The 12,927-nt window shown below is 40.0% G+C and overlaps 1 long non-coding RNA gene across 3 annotated transcripts; it reads right to left on the reverse strand.

Annotated features, from left to right (window-relative positions):
* Nucleotides 1-6,901: 6,901 nt before the first annotated feature.
* Nucleotides 6,902-12,669, reverse strand: LOC112234642. Of its 3 annotated transcripts, none has more exons than XR_006080089.1 (4): nucleotides 12,434-12,669; nucleotides 11,013-11,568; nucleotides 10,868-10,911; nucleotides 6,902-7,102 (listed from the first exon to the last, which is right to left on the reverse strand). It is a non-coding gene; the product is annotated as an uncharacterized LOC112234642 (long non-coding RNA). The 3 variants fall into 3 exon arrangements; XR_006080087.1 differs by lacking the exon at nucleotides 6,902-7,102 and adding an exon at nucleotides 7,117-8,256; XR_006080088.1 differs by lacking the exon at nucleotides 6,902-7,102 and adding an exon at nucleotides 7,119-8,256 and having other exon boundaries at nucleotides 11,460-11,568.
* Nucleotides 12,670-12,927: the final 258 nt, after the last annotated feature.

Raw genomic sequence — 12,927 nt, forward strand, 5'->3', positions numbered from 1 at the left:
TCTCTATGAAATATGACCTATAATTAATTACAATATGAGTGAAATAATTTCTTACATTTTTTTTTATTATGCATGTTAAAAAGCAGCTTCTTTGTCACACCCTGATCAGTTTCACCTGTCCATGTGTTTGTCTCCACCCCCTCCAGGTGTTGCTTGTTTTCCCCAGTGTATTTATCCCTGTGTTTCCTGTCTCTCTGTGCCAGTGTATTTATCCCTGTGTTTCCTGTCTCTCTGTGCCAGTTCGTCTTATATGTCCAAGTCAACCAGCGTGTTTTTCACGGTTGCTTGCCTTCTCTATTATCTTTTTGCTAGTCCTCCTGGTTTTGACCCTTGCCTGTTTCTGGACTCTTTACTCACCTGCCTTCTGCCTTGACCTCGAGCCTGCCTGCCACTCTGTACCTCCTGGACTCTGAACTAGTTTTGACCTTTTGCCTGTCCACGACCATTCCCTTGCCTACCCCTTTTTGGATCAATAAACATCTAAGACTCCAACCATCTGCCTCCTGTGTCTGCATCTGGGTCTCACCTTGTGCTCTGATACTTTACTCTGTGTGTGTGTCCATCCGTCCAACAACAGAATGCTGTGGGCGTATACCAGTCATTAAAAATATTATTGAAAGGGCCTCCCGGGTGGCGCGCTAACCAAGGTTGCCAGGTGCACGGTGTTCCTTCTGACACATTTGTGCGTATGGCTTCCGGGTTTGATGCGCGCATTGTTAAGAAGCAGTACGGCTTGGTTGGGTTGTGTATCGGAGGACGCATGACTTTCGACCTTCGTCTCTCCCGAGCCGGTACGGGAGTTGTAGCGATGAGACAAGATAGTAGCTACTAACAATTGGATACCACGAATTTGGGGAGAAAAAGGGGGTAATAAAATAAATATATATTATTGCGAGTAGCCCAGGTAGCCTAGTGGTTAGAGCGTTGAGCCAGTAACTGAAAGGTTGCTAGAGAAAATCCCCGAGCTGACAAGGTAAAAATCTGTTCTGCCCCTGAACAAGGCAGTTAACCCACTGTTCCTAGGCCATCATTGTAAATAAGAATGTGTTAACTGACTTGCCTAGTTAAATAAAATTAAAGACTGGCAAGTTTATCCTCAGGAGGATGACATCATCCTCTGAGGAAATAGCAAGCATTTTTTAAATGGTTTGAGATAAAAGTTTTTTTTTTTTCTCAAATTCATGCTTTGGCCACCAATATCAGTATAGGATGAGTCAACATTATTTGGCTTACAGAATATACAGAATATGAACTTTTAAAAATGAGATTTTCACTTTTAAAAAATTCACTTTAAAACTGCAACATTTTCTCTCTGTATCATGGCAAAATGTGAAGAATGGGCTCAGAAAATTACCTTAACTGTACATTTTTCTCAGACTCATGAAAATATGTGTAGAATAGCATTATAAAACTGCAGATTTTTCTCTCTGCCCCATGGCAAACCGTGTTGAAATGCAGGAAGTTGGCTGTTTTCCTAAAACATATAACATAAACAGAGGCCAGTCAAAACTCTGTTTTCAGATGAAATTGCGCAATTATAAGGGTTTTTAAGAATACATCTTTCAACAAGCTCTGTAGGCTATGGGCTCTCCAACCCTGTTCCAGGGCTTATTTGTACACTAGGTGTGATACAAACATTATCAAAACATATAAGCCTATGGGCTAGGATACAAGTCGCAAAGAAATGCATGCACTGTTTCTTTAGACTGCACACCAGTGCCGTTGCCAGAATTAAACCGTTGGACGGGGCCTTTGATTTCCGTAGGTGGGCACGTTTGTTCACGGGACCTCCTCTGTGCACGTGCTTGCGCGTTCATAATTTTTTTATGGGTGTTATAGTAAAGACCATAGGCAGCTCCTGAGTTTCATGTCTGGGGAGGCTTATAATTTATCCTACCATTTCTACTGATCTGCATGCCCAGTTATGATTATTTTTATATGCTTATTTTTGTGGAACAGTTTCATTTCAATAATAACGTTTTCTTTATTCAAAATCATTCTCACATGGTTAATCATAAAATCTGAAGTAAAATTATACAAATCTAAAAGTTAAAATATGGGCAAATTGATACATTGTGGTCCATTGGCAGGCTAGAGAAAGTAGCCTGTCAGTAGGCCTATAACTTCCATGTCAACTAAGTAAAATACAACTAAGTAAAATACATACTAAAGCTGAAAAATAAAAACAGCAGTAAATATCTTGATGAAAATTCTGTTTCTTTCAATCACATTCTCTCTATTCCGACGGTCTGCCTCCCTTTCTATCTATCTTGTTAGTGAAGTGCCACATTGTATCAAAACATCAACTTGGTGTGGCCCGAAGCTGTAGCTAACTTGCAACAGTTTCCTACATGCCAGTGAGCTCGGGACATACAGCAGTTTTAATGACTCGGGGTATTCGGGAAGTATTCAGACCCCTTGACTTTTTCCAAATTTGGTTTAATTTCAGCCTTATTCTAAAATGGATTAAATACAAAAAAATCCTCATCATTCTACACACAATACCCCATAATGACACCAGTCTCTGCTATGAGACTCAAAATTCGAAATCCTGTTTCCATTGATCATCCTTGAGATGTTCTACAACCTTGATTGGAGTCCACCTGTGGTAAATTCAATTGATTGGACATGATTTTGAAAGGCACATACCTGTCTATATAATGTCCCACAGTTGACCGTGCATGTCATGACAGTGCATGTAAAAACCAAGTCATGTGGTCGAAGGAATTGTCAGAGACAGGATTGTGTCAAAGCACAGATCTGGTGAAGGGCACCAAAACAATTCTGCCGCATTGAAGGTTCCGAAGAACATAGTGGCCTCCATCATTCTTAAATGGAAGAAGTTTGAAACCACTAAGACTCTTCCTAGAACTGGCCGCCCGGCCAAACTGAGCAATTGGGGGACAAGGCCTTGGTGAGGGAGGTGATCAAGAACCCGATGGTCACTCTGACGGAGCAACAGAGTTCCTCTGTGGAGATGGGAGAAATTTCCAGAAGGACAACCATCTCTGCAGCACTCCACCAATCAGGCCTTTATGGTAGAGTGGCCAGACGGAAGCCACTCCTCAGTAAAAGGCACATGACAGCCCGCTTGGAGTTTGCCGAAAGGCACCTAAAGACTCTCAGACCATGAGAAACAAGATTCTCTGGTCTGATGAAATCAAGATTGAACTCTGGCCTGAATGCCAAGCGTCACGTCTGGAGGAAACCTGCCACTATCCTTACGGTGAAGCATGGTGGTGTGAGCATCATGCTGTGGGGATGTTTTTCAGCTGCAGGGACTGGGAGACTAGTCAGGATCGAGGGAAAGAACAGAGCAAAGTACAGAGAGATCCTTGATGAAAACCTGCTCCAGAGCGCTCAGGACCTCAGGGTGAATGTTCACCTTCCAACAAGACAGCAACCCTAAGCACAAAGCCAAGACAACACAGGAGTGGTTTCGGGACAAGTCTCTGAATGTCCTTGAGGGGCCAAACAAGAGCCCAGACCTGAACCTGGTCAAACATCTCTGGAGAGACCTGAAAATAGCTGTGCAGTGATGTTCTTCATCCAACCTGACAGAGCTTGAGAGGATCTGCAGAGGAGAATGGGAGAAACACCCCAAATACAGATGTGCCAAGCTTGTAGCGTCATACCCAAGAAGACTCAAGGCTGTAATTGCTGCCAAAGGTGCTTCAACAAAGTACTGAGTAAAGGTTCTGAATACTTACGTAAATGTGTTATTTTCGTTTTTGTAAAAAACTGTTTTTGCTTTGTCATTATGGGGTATTGTGTGTAGCTTGAGGAAAAAAAGCAATTTAATCTATTTTAGAATAAGGCTGCAACGTAACAAAATGTGGGAAAAGTCAAAGGGTCTGAATATTTTCTGAATCCACTGTATATGGTATCATCAGATCATGATATTATGGTCTTTCATACTGAGGTTTGGTGTTTATGGAGGCTGGAGGTGTTGGAATGATGTTGCAACAAAAACATTTCAAATCATTCGCAATGGATGTTAAAAAAACAGACTGTTGACTTACTGTGTGAGGTGAAGAAAAAAATTCAGAGAATCTCATTTTCTTTGTGGGTGGACGTGGTGAGTTAAGACAATCAGAAATCAGACATTGCCAAATGGGCCCTTTCCTACATTAACTTGTTTCTCACAAGTGTAGGAGGTTGTGAATTTTGCAAACAATGTTTCCATTCCGAGAATGAGAATGGCAAATTACTGTAATTAATACATGCATTAACAGAAATTAATGTAACAAAATGACTGGAGATTAACGGTACAGGCCTACTGGTGACATACAGTTGAAGTTGGAAGTTTACATACACTTAGGTTGGAGTCATTAAAACTTGTTTTTCAACCACTCCACAAATTTCTTGTTAACAAACTATAGTATTGGCAAGTCAGTTAGGACACCTACATTGTGCATGACACAAGTCATTTTTCCAACAATTGGTTACAGACAGATTATTTCACTTATAATTCACTGTATCACAATTCCAGTGAGTCAGAAGTTTACATACACTAAGTTTACTGTGCCTTTAAACAGCTTGGAAAATTTCATAAAATGATGTCATGGCTTTAGATGCTTCTGATAGGCTAATTGACATAATTTGAGTCAATTGGAGGTGTACCTGTGGATGTATTTCAATGCCTACCTTCAAACTCAGTGCCTCTTTGCTTGACATCATGGGAAAATCAAAAGAAATCAGCCAAGACCTCAGAATTTTTTTAGACCTCCACAAGTCTGGTTCATCCTTGGGAGCAATTTCCAAACACCTGAAGGTACCATGTTCATCTGTACAAACAGTACAAGTATAACACCATGGGACCACGCAGCCTTCATACCGCTCAGAAAGGAGACGCGTTCTGTCTCGTACTTTGGTGCGAAAAGTGCAAATCAATCCCAGAACAACAGCAAAGGACCGTTGTGAAGATGCTGGAGAAAACAGGTACAAAGGTATCTATATCCACAGTAAAACGAGTCCTATATCAACATAACCTGAAAGGCCGCTCAGCAAGGAAGAAGCCACTGCTCAAAAACCGCCATAAAAAAGCCAGACTACAGTTTGCAACTCCACATGGGGACAAAGATAGTACTATTTGGAGAAATGTCCTCTGGTCTGATGAAACAAAAATAGAACTGTTTGGCAATAATGACCATCGTTATGTTTGGAGGAAAAAGGGAGAGGATTGCAAGCCGAAGAACACCATCCCAACCGTGAAGCACGGGGGTGGCAGCTTCAATGTTGTGGGGGTGCTTTGCTGCAGGAGGGACTGGTGCACTTCACAAAATAGATGGCATCATGAGGAGGTAAAATTATGTGGATATATTGAAGCAACATCTCAAAAAATCAGTTAGGAAGTTTAAGCTTGGTTTCAAATGGGTGTTCCAAATGGACAATGACCCCAAGCATACATCTAAAGTTGTGGCAAAATGGCTGAAGGACAACAAAGTTAAGGTATTGGAGTGGCCATCACAAAGCCCTGACCTCAATCCTATAGAAAATCTGTGGGCAGAACTGAAAAAGTGTGTGCGAGCAAGGAGGCCTACAAACCTGACTCAGTTTCACCAGCTCTGTCAGGAGGAATGGGCCAAAATTCACCCAGTTTATTGTGGGAAGCTTGTGGAAGGCTACCCAAAACATTTGTCCTAAGTTAAACAATTTAAAGGCAATGCTACCAAATACTAATTGAGTGTATGTAAACTTCTGACCCACTGGGAATGTGATGAAAGAAATAAAGGCTGAAATAAATAATTCTCTGCTATTATTCTGACATTTCACATTCTTAAAATAAAGTGGTGATCCTAACTGACCTAAGACAGGACATTTTTACTAAGATTAAATGTCAGGAATTGTGAAAAACAGAATTGAAATTGATTTGGCTGAGGTAAACTTCTGACTTCAACTGTATGAAATGGGAAATTTATTTTTTTAAATTAACAATAGGGCAAACAATTCACATAATGAAACAATTCATGCGCAATAATTGTTAGGAGACCACTGAGCGCATTCTGGAGAGAGACATGTCTTCTCCACCTACCCTCCCCTCCTTGTTGCAACATTTTATATTATACTCAAGACATATTATCTTCACACATATTTTAGATGCTTGTCACTGACAGACACATCTCAATCAGCTAGACATTTTGCCGTTCATGTTACCCAATTCCGTGATTCCCAAATAAGCATAGGCTTACACACTTGTGACTTGAAACTATCCATAGCATTTTTTTTTAAACAAGCTAATGATCCTGTGTGGCTAAGTCATGTCTCTGGTTAAGTATTTTGAATATTTTTATTTAGACCGTAGTAATTATTTACTTAGTAAAAATATAAACGCAACATGCAGAGCATCCCAAACATGCTCAATGGGTGACATTCCTGTTGAGTATGCAGACCATGGAAGAACTGGGCCATTTTCAGTTTCCAGGAATTGTGTTCAAATCCTTGGGACATGGGGCCATGCATTATCATGCTGAAACATGAGGCGATGGCGGCAGATGAATGGCATGACAATGGGCCTCAGGATCTCATCACGGTACAGTACCTCTGTGCATCTACAATAAAATGCAATTGTATTCGTCGTCTGTAGCTTATGCCTGCCCACACCATAACCCCACCAGAGTGCCACCATGGGGCACTCTGTTCACAACGTTGACATCGGAAAACCAAACCAAAGAAAATATTTTGTTGCCTGTAACACCACAGGTGTTTTCGTTTGGCTTCTTCTTGTTTTTTTGTTTTTTTGTTTACCCATTTTCCTTCCCAATTTCGTAGTATCTAATTGGTAGTTAGTCTTTTCCCATCGCTGCAACTCCCGTATGGACTCGGGAGAGACGAAGGTCGAGAGCCCTGCGTCTTCCTAAACATGACTCGTTTGGATTTTCTTTATGGACCTTTTTCAAGGTCCTTCAATCAATTTGTGGGGTCATTTGCCAGTCTAATGATTTGATAGTAACCACTGTCATGTTGACGTCTGGTGAGATTGGAAGTAAATAACACAAGGCTATTGTGTCAGCAGCAGAGCTATATTTACCTGCTCACGTTTGTGATCACTGTTTTATCCTTATGAGGTCAGGTGACGTCTTGCTGAGGTATCTGCTTAATTCTTCTTGTTTGGAGTGGTTAAAAAAACAAACATGAACAGATTCAATATCTCAGACTGTGTATGTTACATGTTGAAGGGTCTCTTATAAGTGGTAATACAGTAATGGTCATCATGCAGTACATACAATGCAACATTTGGGAGTAGGTATCCTACAACAAGAGAAAATTCAAACCAAGGCCATAAAAATATGTACAAACTAACTACATTTTTCCCAATCTCTTTATTTGATCAGGTGGGGAGAGCAAAGAACAGACATAATGTTTGCTTTAGAGAGAAGAAGTAGGTTGTAAGATGTCATGTCAAAGGAAAGTCGATTCTGTAACAAACCGTCCTACCAGTAACCACCATCATCACCAAGCTCTGACTCAAGGCAGACGTTTACTAAGGTGACACCTAGCTGCTTTTAAAAATGTCAAGTAAAGTTGGAGCTGTGTTTTGAACATAGGCAGACACCTCTTTCTGACTGTTGCTCCTTCAATGGGACCAACGGGATGCTAAAGGTGTAGGGGAAGAGGTGATTCACTTGCAGGTTTTCTTTCATCACATAGCAATGCATTGTGACTGGAGAGGGTTGACAGAGAGGTACAAAACAGATGCCTCTTTCCATTGCTCTTCAGATTGAGTAGCCATGGCACAAACATCTTCACGACAAGACATTTATGTTCTCTGACATTTGGTCAAATATTTATGGGTTCAAGCGATTCATTTTAAACATATTGCTTATCCGTAGCTCCTTGTTTCAGTCAAAAACAATATTTAAGTCACTTTAGGAATGTGAAAGATTACCAAAAACATCCTACCATTTAAAGTGCATAATTTTAAAGTTCTGCCTCTTCTTTAAAAGCCATTATAATTTACTCAATGGACACATCTGTATAGCCCTATTTGACAATCAAAGAAAACTACTGTTTTTTGAGGCACGGAACACATTCCAACAGTTTTACATTGATCATTGGCCTACTTTAAGCCTTAAGAAAACATCCAACTCTACAAAACAAGAAACCCACAATAAACCAAGACGTTGTTCTGTAGATTCAGCTCCACCAAGATGTGATTGGTTGAGGTTTCATTCCCAGAAATGTAATTCTCCTGCCTCAAGAAGGAGGAGGGAGGCCTCCTGGGACAATCCTCTGCTGAAATAATATTAGAGGGATCTGCAGGACAGATGGGGGATTGAAGATGTGATAAAAAAAAAAGATTATTGTTGTGCTGGCCTACCCTGGCCTGTTATTAATTCCAGATGCTTTTCACATGGCAATGCACAGTCTCTGAACACTGGAGAGACAATGGAGCCAGCTGCATCAATTCCAGATGACTGAGATGGAGCTGCTGCTGTTGTCTGTAACATACCCCTTTTGGGGTTTATGTTATAGGATGTTTGCCAGTCAAACTAGACTGAAATACCCAAAGCACAGAAGTTAACATGTTAGCAAGGAGCTTCAATCAGCAGTGGTATATTCAGAGGTGGAAAACTACTCAATTGTCATACTTGAGTAAAAGTAAAGATACCTTCATAGAAAATGACTCAAGTAAAAGTGAGACACCCAGTAAAATACTACTTGAATAAACGTCTAAAAGTATCTGGTTTTAAATGTACTTAAGTACAGTGGTGGAAAAAGTATACTTGTCATACCTGAGTAAAAGTAAAAATGCATCAAATTCCTTAAATTAAGCAAACCAGACGACACGATTTCCTTATTATTAGTATTATTTTTTGACAGCCAGAGGCACACTCCGCCACTCAGACATCATTTACAAACTAAGTATTTGTGTTTAGTGAGTCTGCCAGATCAGAGGCAGTAGGGATGACCAGGGACGTTCTCTTGATAAGTCTGTGAATTGGACCATTTCCTGTACCGTTAAGCATTCAAATTGTAATGAGTACTTTTGGGTGTCAAGGAAAATGTATGGAGTAAAAAGTATACTATTTTCTTTAGGAATGTAGTGAAGTAAAAGTTGTCAAAAATATAAATAGTAAATTACAGATACCCCAAAAACTACGTAAGTAGTATTTTAAAGTATTTTTTACTTACTGTAAGTACTTTCCACCACTGGGTAAATTAGCCCTCATGAAAAAGTACTACTGAATTATTACACAAAACCTATTCGTGCAGTAGTGACTATGTAGAGACTTGTAAGGATTGTGTAGATTATGCACTACTCAAGATAGACAAGTAGTGTTTTGTAGTGTTCAGCATGAAAACAGTAGTGATTACAGTAGTAATCAGATAGAGCTTTTTACTACATGATGCATGTAGTAAATATGTAGTCAAAATTCTACAGCTTTTCTACACAGGCTTTTCAATGGTAATCAGGTATAGGTTTTACTACTTGATGTTGGTAGGAAATAAGTCATTTCAACACTATTGCCAGATTACACAGGCTTTTCGCAACCGCAGATGAAGGCAAAACAGGAAGTAGTTGGTTGTTGTTGGCTAGCTACTGTTCTTGACAATTCCGAATGTAATCATCTTCTATCCTTCATCATCCTGTCTTTCATAGCCTTTATGCTTGCACCATCTGTAAGTTTAACTTTGTTTGTGTTTTCTGAATAGTTTCATGTTGTTGTTTAGCAGTTTATATAACTTTTTACCACATCAAAAAGATTGCTTGCCAAAACGGTGTTGTGTTTAGCCTAGTTGTTTGCTAGCCCCATTGGAATGTAGCTATGTAGCCTCTGTTTTCGTCATGCTAGCTAATAAGTATGCTTGTATGTAAATGTTTTTCTGTGTTGTCTTATATGACCTCTGATTGCAAATGATTGATAATGGCATATATTCTGTTGTCTCTGGTGCTTGTCTTTATTTTCTAAAATATTGCGTGGTGTAGAAACGTGGCTGCAACAAAAAAGAGAATCGTATTTAAAAACCTCTTAAGGATCGGACCCTTTTTTTCAATTTTCACCTTAAAATGACATACCCAAATCTAACTGCCTGCAGTTCAGGCCCTGAAGCAAGGATATGCATATTCTTGATACCATCTGAAAGGAAACACTTTGAAGTTTGTGGAAATGTGAAGGGAATATATGAGAATATAACACATTAGATCTGGTACCATCATCTTTGAAATGCAAGAGAAAGGCAATAATGTATTATTCCATCCCAGGTGCAATTTAGATTTTGGCCACTAGATGGCAGCAGTGTATATGCAACGTTTTAGACGGATCCAATGAACCATTGCATTTATGTTACATTTTTGGATCAAGACTGCCCAAATGTGCCTAATTTGTTTATTAATAACTTTTCAAGTTCAAAACTGTGCACTCTCTTCAAACAATAGCATGGTATTTGTTCACTGTAATAGCTACTGTAAATGGGACTGTGCAGTTAGATTAACAAGAATTTAAGCTTTCTGCCAGTATCAGATATGTCTATGTCCTGGGAAATTTACTTGTTACTTACAACCTCATGCTAATCGCATTAGCCTATGTTAGCTCTACCATCCCGTGGAAGGGACACCAATCCCGAAGAGGTTTAAGTAGCAGATACCCAAAAGCTCAGTAGTCATCAAGGAAGAATTATATATTCACTTGAATAGGAAATATGTAGTGTTGACCAGTAGTGAAACGTCTCAATGTATCACTCATTTACTACTTACATTTCTAAATCACTACTGGTTTACTACACATCTGAATAGCAATCAAGTAGTAAACCAGTAGGTTTTGTGTAGATCTCAGGTAGTAGTAATGAGTAGTAATTCAGTAGTACTTTTCCATTTCTGGTGTTTAAGTTTGAGACATAGAATGCAGCCATTGAGAGAACTCACCAGATGTGTAGCCATCAAGGTGAAGACCTGTCTTCAGTTCGTGTCTGGAAGAAAAGAGAGAAAAGAGGGTGCATAAAAGCGTACATGCGGGGGGACATTAATCATTTAGGGAGATATCATGCTATGAATAAATGAATAAACTCACGTCTCTTCATTTGAAAAGACCCGCCTCAGATCTGAGAGCTTCTACGCACAGGTAGGGTGAAAGTTCACACTAAAACAATAAAGCCTATTTCATTCATCCTGAGTCTTTTGTGTGTGTCCCTATATTGACCCATATTTATGAGGCCCTGCACGACTCCATTGAACTGGTAGGCTTGGGGAGGTAATGCATTTATAATAACCTTCCACAGAGCTGATGGATTGTTGTTCTGCCACTAAATCATTTAGTGGGAGCAGCGTAGTGGTGAGTACTTGAAAGCTAAATGTGGAACGGCCATACATCTTCTCACTTCATGCATCTCTACTTCTGCCACATGTTCCATTTTCCCTCCCTCTCTCTTCCCCTCCTCCTCTTGTATTCCTTAACACATCTTGAAATATCAGACAGCATTCAGTTCTGTAGGCTACTTGTTATTTTACTTTTATGTACCATGTACACTGTAGACTAGAGCTACATCTGCTGTGAGGGTTGTTATTTCTTAGGGTCCACTCCATTGCTCTTCATGTAGGGCTCCTCATTGGTATCATCAACATTGTGCCTGAAATGGGAGATGAGGGACATTCATCAATCCAGTATTGTTGATGTTAGCACATATTGAAGCTTCATTACAATTCTTGACTTGTCAGTAAGACTGATAAAACTATGGATCCTAATTTGATATAATCAGATAATGAATATGTGTCCATGCTTTTGAGCTTGATATGTTGCTGCAGCCACATGAAATTGTGTGCTGTTGCCGTGTGAGTGGTCATGCAGGGCCAGGGGGGCTGAGAGGATTGCACTTAGAGTCAATTAGCAGCCCTCTGCTCAAGAGCTCAGATGCATTTTTCTTTATTCATCCCTACATTAGACACAATTTTGTTAATATATAGTCCCTCTGTCCAGGACACTCAAATTAGTATGATATGTTGCGTTTTGTGTGGTTACATAAGAGAGAAGGTTATTTAAGGAGGGAGGTATAACATGAACGTCTACCAACCCAAAGGTTGTGTGGACTAAATTTCTTCATCTGTTGAAATAATTAACATTAACATTAACATTCAGTGCTATTGAGACATTTGCCATAATTTTCCATGATGGGCATGAGAACACTTTCAAACAGTACACAAATCCCATGAGAGAATTCCATGGCAGTATCAAAATACACTGCTGTTAACAGTTCTGATGCACTGTGTGACATAACACTGTGATGCAAGAGGAAAGGACAAAGCAACCGAAAACTATTCAAAAGCTAATAATATCGAACCAACCAAGGTACATTTCACAAAATCTGTCAACCTTACCTGTACATGTGACCAGATAGATGTCGCTCTGTGTACTTTCATCTTGGTTTTCCCTCAAGAAGTGAACGTGACCAGAGCAATAGGCAGAAGATGAGAAAGAGTAAAAACAAGAGTACTTACGGTTCGACTCGGTTTGAGAACTTTCTGTATAGGATGACAGCAATAGTGGTGAGGACCATCGTAGTGGTGCACATGGTGCTATCACATGTATCCCGTCTTGGGACTCCAGCTGGGTTAGAACATTGGGACCTTTCCTCACAATGAGGGAGAGTAGAATGATTCCTGTGGTTCTCAAGCTAGTGGCAAGATTAGCCTGTTGGATTAGCTCAGATCAGGGGAAGGCCTTGTTGCAGGGGCAGGAGGTAAACAGAAAGTAGTGTTTGTGGTCTGAGCTCAACCTTTCAATCCTCTATCGCCACTAGTGTAGCTTTACAGGGGCACTATGTGCTGTGGCCATTCATGTGGTGTGGGTTGAACTAGCACTGCAACGCTGTCATGGACCCTGATTCATCTTGGGGACAAAGCATAGCTGTCTTAATGTTTGTGTGTTCATGTTCATGTCATTGTTTTCAGTGTCAGATTCGGCATATATGTAAATAACATATCAATAGTAG

Source organism: Oncorhynchus tshawytscha, linkage group LG27, assembly GCF_018296145.1.
Source record: "Oncorhynchus tshawytscha isolate Ot180627B linkage group LG27, Otsh_v2.0, whole genome shotgun sequence".
Classification (NCBI taxonomy): domain Eukaryota; kingdom Metazoa; phylum Chordata; class Actinopteri; order Salmoniformes; family Salmonidae; genus Oncorhynchus; species Oncorhynchus tshawytscha.